Consider the following 7,772-nt stretch of genomic DNA (forward strand, 5'->3'; position numbering starts at 1 on the left):
CAAAGATTAGAGCCAGGTGCTCTGAAATAACATCTGCAATTTCTTTTAGCACCCTGGGATGCAAGCCATCCGGCCCTGGAGACTTGAAAGTATTTAAGGCAGCTAGATGCTCTCTAACCATTTCTTTATTTACTCTGGACTGGCAGTTCCTTCTTCCTTCATATGCCCTGCATTCTTCAGTTTGTATACAGCTCGCCTTATGGTTAAAGACCGATGCAAAGTGAGAGTTAAGTAATTCCGCTTTGTCTTCATCCCTTGTTAAGGCTTGACCAACTTCCCCCAGCAATGAGCTTACCCCATCCCTGTTCTTTTTGTTCCGAACATAGGCATAGAAACCTTTCTTGTTATTTTTAGTATCCCTCATAAGCCTCAGCTCCATCTGTGCTTTAGCCTTTCTGACACCACCCCTACAGGTTCAAGCCTGCTTCTTGTACTCACCCTCAGTAATTTGTCCCTCCTTCCATTTTCTGTACATTTCCCTTTTTAGTCTCAACTCTCCAGAAAGTTCCTTGTACAGCCACCTCGGCTTCATTACCCGTCTCTCACCAGGACAGTTTGTCATTGTGCCTTAAGCACTTCATTTTTCAGCATCTCCCACCCTTCCTGTGCAGATTTCCCCCTCAGCATTTCCAGCCATGGGATCCTACCTAATATTTCTCTGAGTTTTTTGAAATCAGCTTTCCTGAAGTCCAGGATATGAGTCCTACTATGTCCTGGTTTCACATCCTTCTCTATGTCAAATTCCAAGCTGACGTGGTCACTATTCCCCAAGGATCCCACAACATTCACTTCATCAACCAGTTCTTCCCTGTTAGTCAGCATTATAAATCCAGGATAGCAGATCCTCTGGTTCCCACCTGTTAGAGAGATGCAGTTGTCTGAAAGACTATCCAAGAAGAGAGATGCAGTTGTCTGCAAGACTATCCAAGAATCTGTGGGATGCCACATGTCTAGCAGAGTTACATTTCCAACAAATATCTGGATAGTTGAAATCTCCCATAACCACTACATCCTGTCTCTGTGAAAGTTTAGCAAGCTGTTGTACAAATGTATCAGAGGTCTGTAGTATACCCCCACAGCAATATCCCCTTCTTTTTTCCCTTGCTCTGTCCTTACCCACACACTTTCAACAGGACAACTCTCGAAATCCTGAATTGCAGTGCAAGCGTATTCATTCTTGACATGTAGTGCCACCCGCCTCCTTTTTTGTTTATTCTGTTTCGTTTGAACAAGGTATATCCTTCAATCACTGTGCTCCATATATGAGACTCATCCCACCAAGTCTCCGTGATACCTATCAGATCATACTTACTTTCCAATATTTTAAGTTCAAGTTCATCTTGTTTATTTCCCATACTCTGTGCATTAGTATAAAGACATTGCAGATTACAGGCATCCTTTTCTACCATAGGTCCCTTCGGATTTATCTGAAAATTACTAAGCTCGCCTCTCTCCTGTTCAATTATTCTCTGGTCATTCCCTTCCTTGAACTTAGTGTTGGGGATGCCACACAACATCAGGCTTTTTCTTCCCACCCCCAATGTCTTCAGTTTAAAGCCCTCCTGATCAGGTTCACAAGTCTTTCAGCAAAGACATTCATTCAGCAAAGACACCACTACATCCATTAAGTCTCTTGCATGTCTCCTTGGGCACAGAACAATCCTTTTCATGGATCCTTATGCCTTTAGGTGTTTCACTTGAAATGGTTTAGCAAGGAATGTTTTTCCCTTTGGTTTACAGTCAAAGTGGTAAACATGCCATTTAAGTATAATTCAGAACACCTTCGACTGAAATGCAGCCCAAATCATAAACACATCCTCCAGCTCTGGTAAACATCCCTAGTTGCATTGATGCCCCCATCTGATCCCTTTTGTGAGTTTTCATTACTACTTTTGAAGCTGTTCCATTTGCCATCAGCAAGTGACTCACACATTCAGAAGACATTTCAATCCCACTTTGTTTTTGCACCTTTCTCTCCCCTTCCCCCCACCAACCAACCGGTAGCATCGCCCACCGTTTTGCAATAGGATGTCAGCATTATGAGAGAACAAATGTACAGGTACTGGATCGAGAGATACTATTCATGCTCCATAATGAAATTATATGCCTTCATCCCTGCTGACAACTTAAACAATGCAGCGTTTGAAGCATAAATGATACACTGTTGAGATGTGGTGTGGGGGACCAGGAGAGGGGGAGAGATGGAAGCGGATACACCTTTCAAACAGAAGGGGTGTTCTGCACTGTGCATAAACAGATGAGCATATGGGTTTTTCTTTTAAAAGAATGAATAACAAGTACCATCTCTAAAATTAAGGACGGGCATGCTCTTCTTTATCAAACCAGACACTCACCTCATTTACCCAACCATGTGGTTCTTGCGTTAGATGGCCAGAAACGTTGAGTGCTCAGTTGTTGTTGGAACAGAGATGCCTTGGCCCATGCCCTTTTTTAAAAAAAAAATTTTTTTTCAATTTACAAACATTTTTTTTAAAATATGGTAGTGATCCAGGGGTCATTTCGTAGAAAAAGAGCTAGGGGAACTCATTAGCATAACTCATTAGCATATGCCACACACCCTGACATCACCGGAAGTGTGTCATAAGGCCACACCCCCTGACATCACCGGAAGTATGTCATAAGGCCACACACCCCGCCCCCAACGGTCCCGGCCACCGGCGGCGGCCTTGCAGCTCCACTGCCGAGCCCCATGAGGGGCCCGGCGGTGGACCTGCAAGGCCGGCGGGAGCACAAGGAAGCCCCGCGAAGGCCCTCCCTGGCCCCAGGCAGGCAGGGGTGGGGAGAGGCAGGGAGGAAGCAACTTACCCTCCCTCTTCTCCTGCCTCCTCCTGGCTGAATGAGGGCCGGAAGCGGGGCGGCCGGAAGCAGGGGCGGGGCTTCGTCATGTGCCCCGCCCCCCGCTCCTCACCCAGGGGAACTGCGATCCCCCGCGATCCCCCTCAAAATGACCTCTGTAGTGATCACATGCACAATTAGCTGCACCATAGGCACGAATGCCAGGCAGATTTAAAGGGTGCGATCCGATGCAAACATCTGCCCAGCATCCTGCACTCATCAGCAACCCGTTTTGCTCCACCACAGAAGCGGAATAAAAAGACACTGGGGAAAGTCCAGTAGCAAATGGGTTGCTACGGGCCACAGACAGACTTTCCCCTGTGTGATCACTCCAGCGCGCTCTCATGGCATCGGGATGGTCTGATCAAGCCATCCCGACTCTGTGCCATTGTTTCCCCCCCCCTTCTCAATATGCTTCATTGCATATTGCCGTAAGAAGCCCTCAGTGTGGAGATGCGATTCATTGATCCTCCATTTAAGCAAATTGAAAACAAACAGCACAAAAAAACACGACTCACCCGCAATTCTGTCTGATCACGCAGTGGCAGGCTATGCCCACAGCTTCAAAGACCTGTGTGATTGTGCAACTGCGGGCCAATTTCCTCCAGGGTAAATAGCCTCGCTTCCCCTACGCATTATCTCGCCCATGTGACCGCGACCTATAATCATCAACATAAAATATAAACTATAATCATTTGTATTCAGAATCATACATTTTATATTAACTTTTAATATTTCACTTCTGTTTGAATATCTTTATTCTACCTTTTCCATTGATCTTAATGTCTGATAAGATTTTTAACATTTTATTATAAAAAATGTATTACCTAGCTCTTTCCTTACATAAGAACATAAGAGAAGCCAATGTTCGACCAGGCCAGTGGCCCATCCAGTCCAACACTCTGTCACACAGTGGCCAGAAATACCAGGTGCCATCAGGAGGTCCACCAATGGGGCCAGGACACTAGAAGCCCTCCCACTGTCATCCCCCCCCCCAAGCACCAAGAATACAGTATATCACTTGCCCCAGACCAAGAGTTCCTATCTATACCTTGTGGCTAATAGCCACCAATGGACCTCTGTTCCATATGTTTATCTAATTCCCTCTTGAAGCTGTCCATGCTTGTAGCTGCCAGGAGAAAAGTACTTCTTTCTCTACCTGCTCTATCCCATGCATAATCTTATAAACCTTGATTGTGTCACCCCTCAGCCATCATTTCTCCAAGCTAAAGAGCCCCAAGCGCTTTAAAATTTCTTCATAGGGAAAGTGTTCCAACCCTTTTATCATTCTAGTTGCCATTTTCTGCACTTTTCCAAAGCTATAATATCCTTTTTGAGGTGTAGTGACAAGAACTGTACACAGTACTCCAAATGAGGTCGCACCATTGATTTATACAGGGGCATTATGATATTGGCTGATTTGTTTTCAGTTCCCTTCCTAATAATCACCAGTCGAACACTGCCTTGACATTTTCAGTGAGTTATCTACTACGACTCCAAGATCTCTCTCTTGATCTCTCTCTTCCTTCTATCTTTCTCTGTCTAAATTTAGGCTGCGGACACACAGAGCATTAGGCACGCTAGAGAGACGGAAGATAGGCGGATTTTCCGGGCGTGATCTCACCACCACATCTGGGAAGCGTAGAGCTCCCGTGGTTCACTCGAAGCTTCCCACCGAAGACGCGCGGTTAAAAACTAGTGCCTCGGAGGTACTAGTTTCCAGTAACCGCGGGGCAAGGGCGGGCGTCTGATCGCATTTCTGGTGGTAGTTCCGGCGCCCGCCCATGCCCCCTCGTATAAAGGTGTGTTTTTTTCAACTGTCCATGGGATGCGCACAAGCACCCAACGGGGCATGCGCACACTTTGTTATCCGGAAAACAAAACACCCGCTTGCCGCGCCGCTTCTTTGCTGCAGCGCAGGATTGTGGTGTGCTCGGCACCTCCCCCCTACCACGGGACCTCCATGGTACATCTGCTGGTGCAACCGCGCGTTATTTTGCCCTGGGGCAAATAGCCACGCCTCCCCCCCGCGATATCCGGCCCGTGTGACCGGGGCCTTAGTTTTGTTTTCAATTTTCAGCTATATAGTTGGAGAAAACCCCTTTCCATTTTCCTTGAAATTCTGAAATCAGTCTGTTATGTATAAAATATGTTGATTTTGGCATTGTCGCATATTCATGTAGTTTATTCTTCCATTCCTTCAGATTTCTGGGCATTCCACTGCCTTCCATTTTGCTACAAATACTACTCTTGCCACATTGGCCCATGCCCTTACAATGGCTATTTGTTAAATCTCACTTTTTGGGTACATACATAGCACCCAAGGGAGTGGGACAAGAACAGTTATAACTGTTTATAAATATAGAACAATAAAATAGTCAAATCAGTTCACATAAGATCCAACAATAGCATAAAAAACAAAAGATCAAACATACAACCATTAAAAAAAGCACCAGCAGAAGCATTAAAGAAACCCAAATCTTACCCATCCCTAGGTATCTTCCAACAGAGGAAAACATTAAGGAAATGTTGGAAAATAGGGAGTACAAGGAGCATGCCAGCTTCAGGGGGCAGAGATTTCCATAGTCTGTGAGGTACAGTTGCTGAAAACGGTCTTACTGAAGACCCAGTGGGTCAGTTGAAGACCCTTGGATCATGGGCAGCTTAATGGATGGTGGCAAGTCTTTCAGATGCTCTTTACTGAAGCCTTCAGGGCTTTAAAGATGACCACCAACCCTTTTTTGAAACAGGCTCAAAGACAGATTCGAAGCTAGTGAAGCTGATCCTGCATTGACGTTATAAGCTCCCAACAGGCGGTCCCCAATGTGACTGTGCCCTGCAGCCACATCCTGCAATAATTGTCCTTTCTAGACTTTTTTCTCTCCCAAAGGTGGCCCCATACAGAGCATGTTTATTTATTTTATTTGTTGCTGCAGTTGCTGAAAAAGTTGTCTGTTTGTCTAGCTATTGCAGACTCAGGGCGGCTTACATGAAATTCAACAGATAAAAAACAATTATAAATATAACCATAAAAACAAGACTTAAAGTGCTGGTTATCAGCTTATACGGCGATGGTGAGGTAGTAATAGCAGCAGACATACTAAAAATACAGTCAGCAGTTGTTATTACAATTTGATGAAGCACAGGCTATCAATGGTGGCATTGGGCACGGGGTCTTAGTTGTTAGATGCAGCTCCTTAATTAAAGTCCTGATGGAAGAGCTCTGTCTTACAGGCCCTGTGGAACTGTAAGAGGTCCCACAGGGCCCTAGTATCTTCCAGGAGCTCGTTCCACCAGCGCAGAGCTGCCACTGAGAAGGCCCCGGCCCTGGTTACTGCTAGCCTGGCATCTTTGGGACCCAGGAGGGCCAAACGATTTTGAGAGCCTGACTGCAGTGCTCTCTGGGGAGCATGTGGGGAAAGGTGGACCCTCAGGTAGGCCCCTGACCATAAAGGGCTTTAAAGGTAAGCACCAGCACCTTGAAACAAATCCGGTATGCTATAGGCAGCCAGTGTGAGGCTTTTAGTGCAGGCTGAATGTGCTCCCACAAAGGGAGACCCAACAACAGTCTGACTGCCACATTCTGTGCCAGCTGAAGCTTCTGGATTTGGGACATGGACAGACCCATGTAGAGAGCATTACAGTAGTCAAGTCTCGAGGTGACCATTATGTGGATCACTGTCACCAAGTTGTTGCGTTCAAGGAAGGGAACCAGCTGCCTGATCAGCCAAAGATTATAAAAGGCTGATTTAGCAGTGGCTGCTACCTAGGCCTCCATCATTAAGGAGGCATCCGAGAGCACTTCCAAGCTCCTAACTTCTGGTGCTGGCACCAATGGCACCCTGTTAAACGTTGGGAGTGGGATCCCTAACTCTGGACCACCATGACTCAGGCACAGGACTTCCACCTTTGTCGGATTCAATTTCAGTCAGCTCAATCTAAGCCCACCAGCCCTGGCTTGCAACACCAGGTCCAGATCTCCCAGACTCGAGTCAGACTGGCCACCCAACAACCACATACTGGTGACACCCCAGCCCATGCCTCCAGGCAATCTGGGCAAGGGGCGCATGTAGATGTTAAATAACATTGGGAAAAGTGTCGCCCCTTGGGGCACTCCACAGGCTAGTGGGTGCCTTCGGGACAACTGTTCCCCCAGTGCCACCCTTTGTCCCCAACCATGTAGGAATGAGGAGAGCCACTGCAAGGCAGATCCCTGAATCCCAGCATCGGCGAGGCGATGAATCAGTAGTTGATGGTCGACCATGTTGAACGCCGCCGACAGGTCCAACAACAGCAACACTGCTGAACTGCCCCGATCCAGATGCCTCCGAAGGTCGTCTGTGAGGGTGACCAATACTGCCTCCATCCCATGGCCAAACTGGAAGGGATCTAATATGGAAGAGTGCCATCCCAAAAACCCTGCAGCTGATTTGCCGCCACCCTCTCAATCAGTTTGCCCAAGTAGGGCAAATCGGAAACCGGCCTATTATCTAGCCAAGACTAAATACATTTCCATTTCTTCCTGATGAAAGGAAGGTTGATATTTCTTTCCACAGCCTGCATGGACACGTTGTTTTGCTGTATTTTCCCTATTTTGTTGTGGTGTCCTGTAAGGGGTGGAAGACGCACACCATTTGGAAGAGGGTCGGCCAGTCGTTGGAGCTAATGCAGAGTAGACGAATACACCATGGTTGCTGGGTGTGCTCTGGACCTGTGTGTGTCAGCCCTTCGAGGGGGGCTGTGAGAGTTGTGGCATGCTTTCCTTGCTTGTCTGGTGTAGCTAGGGTGCCCACCAAGATGTTGTGGGGTTACTGGTCACCACACCTTAAAAAGGATATTATAGCTTTGGGAAAAGTGCAGAAAAGGACAACTCAAATGATAAAAGGGTTGGAACACTTTCCCTATGAGGAAATGTT

This window comes from Gekko japonicus, unplaced genomic scaffold, assembly GCF_001447785.1.
Source record: "Gekko japonicus isolate JY-2015 unplaced genomic scaffold, Gekko_japonicus_V1.1 scaffold575, whole genome shotgun sequence".
Taxonomy (NCBI): Eukaryota; Metazoa; Chordata; class Lepidosauria; order Squamata; family Gekkonidae; genus Gekko; species Gekko japonicus.